General features: G+C 51.0%; 1 long non-coding RNA gene across 1 annotated transcript; it reads left to right on the forward strand.

The window, feature by feature from the left end:
* The first annotated feature begins 349 nt into the window (after nucleotides 1-349).
* Nucleotides 350-8,922, forward strand: LOC139045160 (uncharacterized). Its single transcript, XR_011503040.1, has 3 exons — nucleotides 350-4,715; nucleotides 6,849-6,968; nucleotides 7,276-8,922. It is a non-coding gene; the product is annotated as an uncharacterized lncRNA (long non-coding RNA).
* The last annotated feature ends 1,943 nt before the right edge of the window (nucleotides 8,923-10,865 follow it).

The following is a 10,865-nucleotide window of genomic DNA, read 5'->3' on the forward strand; positions in this document are numbered from 1 at the left end:
CGGCAAGGGCCAGGCATTTTCCTCTTCCTCCTCTGCCGTCCCCAGTGCGTTGGTTGTGTCTGTGGGCATTGGCTTTGTCCCCGTGTGGCTGGTAGGTGGTCGCTGCAGCTCCAGACCTCCTGGCCTCCTGCCAACACTTCCCAAGGCCGCAGGAGGAGGCTTGCCTTCCCCAACTCTTTTTATCATGGAGGAAACCCTTTCCCAGAGGTCTCCTAGCCGAGTCCCTTTATTTCCCCTCAGCCGGGGCTGGGTCACGTGCGTGTCCTTAAACCAATCACGGGCAGAAAGAATGAAATGACCATGACAGATTGCCTTATTCAGTGTCCACTCTGGGACTTTGCAGGGGACCCGCTGTCCTTATCACTCTGCTGCTCAGTTCCTGGACAAAGCTGGGGGTGTGTTAGCAGGAACAAGGCAGGTGACCGCTGTTGGGGAGACGACCAAGAGTGTCTGCTTCAAGGTGTGTGGCAGATCAAGTGGGTTTTGATGGGGGATGTTGCGTCTGGAAAGGTGTGTGCCCATGTGTGCGGGGGCGGTTGCTCTTCTTGAGGAAGTGACACATTGACTGACCCGGAGCACGCCTCAAGTGGCTCACAGCTGACTCCTTTCCAAAGCCCTCTACACCAGCACCGCCTTTGAGGCTCCCAGGCTCCATGGGAATTGGGAGTTACTGCCCCTGCTGTCCAGCTGAAGGGATTGAAGCCTGACAAGGGAAGTGACTTGCTCGAGCTCTCTCTGTTAGTTGCTGGCTGCGGGGAGAGTCACAGCTTGGACCCAATCTTTCTATCACCCATCCCAAACTCTTTCCACCACGCCACACTGCCTCTTTGAGTGATTTTTAAATCCTGAGTTTTAACAAGGCACTCCCAAAGAAGCATGTGTCTGGAGACCTCCGTGGCTTGATGGTTGAGAGATTTGAGGTCTGTGGGGCTCCCACTCTGCTACTTTCCTCCAGAGAATTTTTTAGAGTCTAACCCTATTTGCATTTGGGACTCTGTGGCGCTGGCTTCCTGAGCAGAAGAGGGCCCTTGTCCTATGAGCTAGGTTATATGAGCTGAGGGATCAGGGACAAGGACATGAAGATGGCCCATCATGGAATGGTCTGGTGAGAGGATCAGGACTTCTCAGTGGATCCCTTGTCCCTGTACTCTTTGCCCTTGAGACTTGCGTTTGATATGGCTTCCTGGGGGAAGCAGGATGCCTAGACCTGCCTCTTTGGGTTCGTGTTTGACTGATTCTTTTTCACCTTGGATTCTGTGGAGAGCATTCAAAGTCTTCCCAGAGCCCGCCAGGTCCTTATGCCCCCTTGTTTGGGAATGAGAACTTGTCTTTCCAAGCAGGCCGGGCAGATCCTAGAGAAAACGGGGAGTGGCGATCCCTACTGCGCAGGACAGAACAGAGTTCTTTCCTTCCGGGATTTGCTAACCAGAGAGGCTGGACCTGGCTCACATCGCTCTGGTTGGGTACGTGCCGTCTATCTGGACGTTGGTTGTGTGTGATGGTTCAAACCCTCCATGACATAGCATATTTAAAGTCAGTCATAATAAGCTCTGAAGAATATCAGGATTGGCACAGGCTTACAGTCCTGCTTGAACTGCGCTGGAGCAGAACTATGTCAGATCCACATATATTTCCTATATATAGGTCACATCTCCTGACGGACAGCTGTATTAAGCCAAGAGGGCAATTCCTCACCAGTGGATTTATAGCATTTAGTATTTCTGGATGTTAGTGTGTGGCATGGATCTGGGGAAGCTTTCCATTCAATCCTTCATTTAGAAACATTCTTTTGGTGCCAGGCTAAGTAGGAGGAACATACTGGGTAAGACCAGCATGGCTCTTGCCCCGATGGAGTTATAGATCAGATGAACAAGCAGCAAGTAGATAAAATAATTACAAATGATGGTAAACAGCTTGAAGGAGACGGTGCTGTAAATTGTATTACAGTTAGCCTGTCTTATTTATAACTATGTTTAGGAAGGCATTTTTTTTCCAGCCAGAGACAAAGTGATAAGGTCCCTCCCACCTTAGCAGGGAGTATTGCCGTGCGAAGGCTTTTAGGTCTCATGGCCGCACCTCCAAGGGTGAGGGATGGCAAAGAGAGGACTAGAACTTTCAAATTGATGGAAACTGCTTTTTCTGAGAATCTCTTGGGATGCCAAGAAACACTTTGGGTTTACCACTTACCCATTATCAACGGAGCTGTTGGCAAATTAAGACTGGCTTTGTTGGCTCATTTTGACTCGGGTGAATGTAGATTTTGCCATTGTAGTTCTTGGTTTGATAAAGACTATCAGAGAGGAAAAAGAAACCAAATGAACTGAGAAATAAAACAATTCTTAAACTGCGGCCAGGGAAGCGAGCGGACATGTGAAGAGGAGTTTGCAGGCAGTCACAGTATTGCTGTCAAATTTAACTCTTGCTGTGCGGCAGCCATGCACTTGTCGGGGGTTAGTTGTCAAGGAGGGGACTCAGGTGACTGCCCCTGATCCTCAGTGCTCCTCTGGGAGCCCCCTTGGGAGAGCACCTTGCTGAGAGGCACGCATTGCCTGTGGGTCAGACCCACGTGGCAAGTTTTCTCTCTCTTGAGTTGGAAGAAATTGCTGTTTCTTAGGTAAGTTCTAGATGGGGCAGTTGGCTTCTAGGGTCCACATTGTATGGAAGCGACACATCTTTAAACTCTCGACTCCTGCTCAGCATGGCGAGATGAGAGACTCAGGGATTGAGAAGCAGTTAGGGTGTCTCCCATCCCCCCACCCTCGGCTGACGGCTCTCCACCCTGGCTGCGGCTTAGAATCCCCCGGGAGAACTTTCACAAAATTCTCCCCGTCTGGACCCCACCCCATCCCCAACACCAATTATGCCAGAATCCCTCTGGGGAGACCTCACTCACAACTTGCAGCCTAATAAACGTTTATGGGAGAACGGATTCTGGGATCTGGTTATCCTTAGCGGGAATCTGGGGGACGAGATGTCTGAGGACCAGTTTTGAATGGATACCCAAAACCTCAGTGTGCATCCAATTCCCTGGGGATCCTATTAAAATTCAGCTTCTGGTTCAGTGCACCTGGGCTGGGGCCCGAGACCTGGCATTTCCAACAGCTCCCAGGAGATCCGGATGCACACTTGGAGTGGTGAAGCCCTCGATGCCGTGTTGATTTAAGCTCAATGACATTGGAGAATCATCTCCTTAGAGCAGTGGTCTCAACCCTGGCTGCACATTAACACCACCTGGGTAACTTCTAGAAAATACCAGTGCCGGGGCTCTATCTGTAGAGACTCTGATTCAATTCTTTTGGGGTGAGGCTGGGGCATCAGCAATTTTGAAAAGTTCTGTGGGTGATTCTAATGTGCAGCCAGGGTTGGCATCTCTGCTCTACAAGCTTACTCTTTTTTTTTTTTTTTTAAGCTTGAGACCAGTGATGTTCAATAGAAATATAGTGCCTGTGTATTAGTCATCTATTGCTGTGTAATAAATTACCTAAGACTTAATATTATTATTTTACACAATTTCTGAGGATTGGGAATCCAGGATCGGCTTAGCTGGGTGGTTCTGACTCAGGGTCTCTCAGGAAGTTGTGGTCAAGATGTCGGTTGGGCTGCAGTTTCCTCAAGGTTGGACTGTGGCTGGAGGACCCGCCTCCAAGAAGGGTCACCCACATGGGTGTTGGCCGGAGGCTTTAGTTTCTCTCCCACAGGGCTGCTCACAAAATAGCAGCTATCTTCCCCCGGAATAAGTGGTCAGAGAAATAGAAACAGAGACTGAGAGAGAGACAGAGGTAGAAGCTGCAGTATCTTTTATAACCTAACCTTGGAGTGATATACCATTCCTTCCAACATATTCTATTGGTCCCACAGATCAACCCTGACACAACATGGGAGGGGGCTACACAGGATGTGAATACCAGGACGGGGGATCATTAGGGGTCATCTTGGGGGTGGCTTCCACAGTGTGCATGCACGTAATTAAAAATTCTCTAATAGTTGCATTAAAAAAGTGGTATTAACTTTCATAACATATTTTATTCACCCAACATAACATATTCAAATATTATCATTTCAACATGTAATCAACATAACATTATTCACAAGATATTTTGCATTCTTTTTTCATACTGCATCTGAAATCTGATGTGTTTTACACTTACAGTTCATCTCAATTTGGACTTGCAACATCTCAAGTGTTCAATAGCCAAGTTGCCTCCTTTCCTTGATTCCACACATGTGGTCTTGTCTGGATGGGCCTATAGGGTAGATTATCCCACGTTGTAAACAGGGACCGTCCTCTATTTCCTCCCCAGGGTTGGGCCCACTGGTTTACTTGATATTCCAACTAAACTGTCTGTCAATTTCCTCTTTTATAAATTGCAAGTCTGGGTTTCTCAGGCTGATATTTCTTATGAGGAAGTCTTTGGGTTTTCAGCACATTTCCTCCGTGCTATTGACCTTTTTATGCCACTCTTGCACAAATTTGTCAGGAACAATATACGAATTGCAACAGCGATGACCGACTTTGGCCTTTGACTCAGGGGAGGGAAACTAGTTACGTGGAGAGAAACCAATTACGGGCTAAACTGCAGGTGCTCAGCGTTACTCCCCACCCCACCTCAGACGCTTCTCCAGAACTTGCACCCCAGCTCAGCGAGGGGGCTGGCGTCGGGAGAAAGGGTGTCCTGAGAACCAGACGACAGCTTCAAGCACAGCGCAAGAGCCACGTACGTTGGTCCCCACTCCCTTTAATGAGTATTTTATGACTTGAAAGAATTTTTGAATGAGCTGAATGAATTGCCCTTTGCTAAGAGGAACAGAAAGTTAAGTCTTTTCTACGCAGATGACATGGTCTTATTGTCACCAACTAGGAATGGCCTCATTACTGTGAAGAAAAAATGGCTCAGGATGAACTGCTCCAACCCTCCAACTGCCATTTTTGGCAGGTGTCCTCCAACATTGAGTTGGCTTTTAGTCAACAACTGTGAATTGCATTCACTCATTTAGTCACTTAGGACTATCTTTTCCTACTAGGCCATTTGGGGGACTCACCCGGAGGTGATACGTGCTTAACATTAGGTGTCTGTGGATGCAGTATTAGGATTTTTATAAGGCCTTCTTGGGAGATTTTTAAAATGTGCTTTGAAAAAAATTTTAACCTAAAATTGTCATGGCTTAGCTTGACGGGCTAGGACATTATTTCTCGATGTGGGAGCAGATACAGAGCTGTTCTCTTAAGGAAAACAGCTTTTCCATGGATATTCCCACAGGCATTCCCACGGGCATTCTCATAGATAATCCCACAGACTTTCCCCAGGCTTTCCCACAGGCATTCCCACAGGTATTCCCACAGGCATTCCCACAGGCGTTCCCACAGGCGTTCCCACAGGCATTCCCACAGGCGTTCCCACAGGCGTTCCCACAGGCGTTCCCACAGGTGTTCCCACAGGTATTCCCACGGGCGTTCCCACGGGCGTTCCCACAGGCGTTCCCACGGGTGTTCCCACAGGTATTCCCACAGGTATTCCCACAGGCGTTCCCACAGGTATTCCCACAGGTGTTCCCACAGGCGTTCCCACAGGTGTTCCCACAGGCGTTCCCACAGGCGTTCCCACAGGTGTTCCCACAGGTATTCCCACAGGCGTTCCCACAGGCGTTCCCACAGGTGTTCCCACGGGTGTTCCCACAGGTATTCCCACAGCTATTCCCATAGGCGTTCCCACAGGTATTCCTACAGGTGTTCCCACAGGCGTTCCCACAGGTGTTCCCACAGGCGTTCCCACAGGCGTTCCCACAGGTATTCCCACAGGCGTTCCCACAGGTGTTCCCACAGCCTTTCCCACAGGCATTCCCACAGGTATTCCCACAGGCGTTCCCACAGGTATTCCCACAGGCGTTCCCACAGGTTTTCCCACAGGCGTTCCCACAGGCATTCCCGCAGGCATTCCCACAGCCTTTCCCACAGGCATTCCCACAGGTATTCCCACAGGCGTTCCCACAGGTATTCCCACAGGCGTTCCCACAGGTTTTCCCACAGGCGTTCCCACAGGCATTCCCACAGGCGTTCCCACAGGTATTCCCACAGATATTCTCACGGGTGTTCCCACAGGCATTCCCACAGGCGTTCCCACAGGTGTTCCCACAGGCATTCCCACAGGTTTTCCCACAGGCATTCCCACAGGCATTCCCACAGGCGTTCCCACAGGCATTCCCACAGGCGTTCCCACAGGTATTCCCACAGATATTCTCACGGGTGTTCCCACAGGCATTCCCACAGGCGTTCCCACAGGTGTTCCCACAGGCATTCCCACAGGTTTTCCCACAGGCATTCCCACAGGCGTTCCCACAGGCATTCCCACAGGTATTCCCACAGATATTCTCACGGGTGTTCCCACAGGTTTTCCCACAGGCATTCCCACAGGCGTTCCCACAGGCGTTCCCACAGGTGTTCCCACAGGTATTCCCACAGATATTCTCACGGGTGTTCCCACAGGCATTCCCACAGGCATTCCCACAGGCGTTCCCACAGGCATTCCCACAGGCGTTCCCACAGGCATTCCCACAGGCATTCCCACAGGCGTTCCCACAGGCATTCCCACAGGCGTTCCCACAGGCATTCTCACACGCATTCCCACAGGTTTTCCCACAGGCGTTCCCACAGGTGTTCCCACAAGCACTCCCACAGGCAGTCACACAGGCATTCCCACGGGCATTCCCATAGGTATTCCCACAGGCGTTCCCACATGCATTCCCCCAGATATTCCTTTAGCTTCTCTTTATGCCAAAGTTGGTCCACTTGATTGACTGTTAATGTGCATGGACGTTCCCTTAGCTGGTAACATAGACTGTCTGTGCCACAGGCTGGTTCTTCCCACAGACTGAAACCTCAGACTGTCTGCGCTGCTCATTACATCTCTACAGAGATGGAGAGAGATGTACTCCCCGGAATTCCCTGAAGAAGAGAGCTGGATCTTGCTGAGGTTGGCATGACGTTTCCCTTATGAGAACCCAGTTAAATGTTTCTCAGACCACCAAGCCAGGAAAAGCCCACTTCTAACTTCTAAGCAATTAGCAGTTTTCTAACTTTTAGAGTCACTGTCATCCTGACCACTTGTGGGTGGCTGTGTTTCTGTTTTCTCCATGGCTCCTGGGAAGCTAGGTTTAAAAAACTGGTTTGGGCTCTTGGATCTTAGAGTGTGCTGGGCTTCCTTCCTGTCTCCCTGGTTTCTTGATCTTTTCCTCCCTTTAAAATACGTGCTGGGTTGTCTGTATTCAAACCTTTCCCAGGGTGAGGCAGAGATGTAAATAGACACCAGAATGAAGAGGGGACAGTCCATCTATCATCCTAAAACACTAACGAGTATCGTGAAGGACTGGAACCCAGGTGTCCCGACTGCCGAGCTGGTATTTTCCTCTCAGACCATGAACCAGGCACATGATTTGACAAGAAGAGTTGAGCTGTTATGCAGGCAACACCTTCTGCTCCAACAGATAGAAATCCTGGGTAGAGAGTGACAACAGCTTTTTTGATACGCTGGTGAACTTCAAACCCAGGCCACGGAAACCTGAGGGGCCTCAGCAGAGGCAACCGAGAACCTACCTGGGGCGGGCCTGCTGCTCAGCGGCACAGACAGCTGTGCAGGTGAGCTCTTAGCGAAAAACCGCAAACGGCATGCGGAGGCGGATGGTGGAGTGAGAGAGGTGGGTGGCCCCACCTAGAAGGAGCACCTCTCATCACGCCCAGGAGCACCTCCCATCATGGCCAGAAGGAGCACCTCTCATCATGCTCAGGAGCACCTCCCATCATGGCCAGAAGGAGCACCTCCCATCACGCCCAGGAGCACCTCCCATCATGGCCAGAAGGAGCACCTCCCATCACGCTCAGGAGCACCTCCCATCATGCTCAAGAGCGCTTCCCATCACACCCAGAAGGAGCACCTCCCATCACTCCAGGGAGGACCTCCCATCACGGCCAGAAGGATCACCTCCCATCACACTCAGGGGCACCTCCCAGCATGCTCAAGAGCACCTCCCATCATGGCCAGAAGGAGCACCTCTCATCACGCTCAGGAGCACCTCCCATCACACCCAGAAGGAGTACCTCCCATCACGCCCAGAAGGAGCACCTCCCATCACGCTAACCTGGGAGCCAGCCAAGGGGAGGGGCCTGGAGAGTGTTCCAGGCAGAGGGAACAGCCTGGACAAAGGCCTGGAGGCACGAGAGGACCTAGGAGGTTTGGAGAAAGGCAAGAGGTTCAGGATGGTTCAGTTCGTGTGCATGCATGCGTGTGCCTGTGTGTTCACACATGTCCATGTGTGTATGTGTGTGGGGTACGTGTGTGAGCGTGTGCCCGGGTGGGGTGGGGCAGAACCCAAGCCTTTCAGCCTGGTGAACAGACTCCTCATGATCTGTCCTGCACCTCTGCTTCTGTCTCTGCCCCAAATCTCCCCGGGGAGTCCTTGTTCATGACCGTGCAGCGTGTCTCTGGGTGGCTTTCTCTGCCCTGCCTGCTGGGCCAGGGCCCCAGTTCTGCGTCCCTCAGCTCAGACTTCGCACTGTTAAAATAAAGCAGAACAGAGACCAGGCCCGACAACCCCTGGAGCAGAGAAAACCAGTTAAGCCGAATAAGCAAAACGAAGCCGGGCTTATTTCAGCTACACGAGCGAGACTGAACTTCGCTTACTTCTTGTCAATGCCTCTGACAATCACAAAAGAGACTTAAGTCATCTTCCAAAAATGGTAGAAGATACTTACTTTTAACCAGTCCCCTGCCGTCTGGAAACTTCCATTGTAACAATCAAGGTTTAAAGGTTAAACGACTTCCTCACTTTCGTTTCGTAAGCCATCCTATAACGTCACGCCTCTGAGCCTCATACCGGTTTTCAGTTTGAAGCATTCCTGTTTGTGAACAGTTTGGATCTCACTCAGTAAAGTATTCCTATCAAATAAATCTCTGTCCATTTTTCTTTTGATACCGCTATCATAGTTTCCACATGGAATTCCCTGCACTATCAGGCCCTTGAAAGCCAGGCTGTGCCTTACTCATCTTTCATACCACACGCCTAACACAGTGGCTTGCATATAGCAGGTGTTCCATGACGGTCTGCTGAACAAAAATGCATGTGTTAGCATGTTAGTTAGTATTTTGTTTGGCTGCAAGTCACAGAATATGGGCATCTATATCTTAGAAAATATAAATGTATTTTTTCTGTCATGTAAATGCAGCCCCAGGGTTGTCAGGCCAGGGCTGTGTTAGCAGATTCACTATTCTCAGCATTTACCTACCTTAGTACCAGCTCCATCCTCAAGGTTGCCTCACAGTCCAAGTTGGCTGCTGGGGCTCCAGACATCAGGTTTGAATTCCAAGTGGAAGGGAAAAAGGACCAATCTCTCAGCTCGGCCAGCCCCCTTGTCAAGAGCTTTTTCTGGAGAAAAGCTCACCTAATGACTTTCTCCTTCACCTCCTTAAACCTCCCCTCTTAGCTGAAAGTGGGGCTAGGAAATACAGTCTTTAACCTGGGAACATTGCCACCCTGAATAAAATTAGGGTAGTACTGGTAGCAAGAAGAGGAACATGAATCTTGGATGCACAACCAGAACACTACAGCTCGTAGCTGGGAGCTGCAAGGCACAAGTTCCCTAAAAACCTAGAGAAAAGAAGTGAGGTGGCCTTCTTGGTGACAAACTTGATATTGAACACATACCAGGCTGACGCTGAGATGTACAAAGGCAACTTCACGGGACACAGGCCTGAAGCCTGGCAGCTCCCGGGGGTCTGAGAAATCCCACACAGGTGCCAATGTGGGCAGTGCCCCTTGCTGACGGTTGGGGTCTGTGGGTGAGGCCACGGGGACGATTCCAGCACGAGGACCTTGGTTATTTCAGTTCCACTGGGAAGACCACGTCCTTGAGACGCGTGTGCAGCCAACTGCCTTTGAGTCCAGGTATCTGTCCCCATCTTGGGTACAAGTGGCTGTGAAATGGAACAGCTCAAACGCTCAGCTCGCTGACGTGCACAGGCTGGGACTCAGACAGACGCATATACGACGTGGCAGGTGACCAGTGCTAGAGGGAGAAAGTGAGTGAGGAGACAAGAACGCGAGGGAAGGGGCCAGGGAGCCGGGGAAGCGTCTCAGAAAGAAGGAGAAGCAGACGCCGAGATGCCGGAGTCCCATCTCAGCCCTGCCGTCGGCAAGCTGGTGTGTGGCTGCATCACTGGTCTCAGTTTCCCCCTCTGTGCCTTGGACTGGTGGCCAGAAGAGCCCAGTGACCAAGAACATGAGCCGTCGGGAGGGCGTCTCCCGCCTTTGAATCCCAGCTCACTGGTTAACTGCAGTCGCTGAGCAGGCGGCCTCGTCTCCCTGAGCCTTGTGGCCTCGTCTGACAAATGCGGATGCAGGCGGCTACGTGCAGGCGGGTGGTGAGGGCCTTGAACGAGGCAGCGCAAATACAGTGCCCGCTAAAGTCGGGGCACAATGGACAGCAGCATCTCCCCCCCGCAGACCCCGCTGGACCAGGAAACGCGGTCCCTTCTTGACACTCTGCCTCCAGCTGGCACCGCCGCCAGTCCAGACTCCCTTCTGCAACCCGTCTGCCTGGTGACAGTTGCTATGATTATCTCAAAAGTTCAGCGGCGACCACCCATCTCACGGAAGGGCCCCCGCGCTGCTGTCTGAGTCCTTATGACCCGTGATTTATTAGGTTTGTCGTCCCTGATGACTTCTCAAATGAGCCCATAAATTACAAATATTAATAAAGCGTCCCTGGGTCTTAAACTGATAACTTGTATTATGGGGTCCATTTAGGGACCAATTACGATTGATGGACATTTCCGTCTGCATCACCATCCATCAGGGCACAAATGGCTCTAGGATTC

Source organism: Equus asinus, chromosome 4 (assembly GCF_041296235.1).
Source record: "Equus asinus isolate D_3611 breed Donkey chromosome 4, EquAss-T2T_v2, whole genome shotgun sequence".
Taxonomy (NCBI): Eukaryota; Metazoa; Chordata; class Mammalia; order Perissodactyla; family Equidae; genus Equus; species Equus asinus.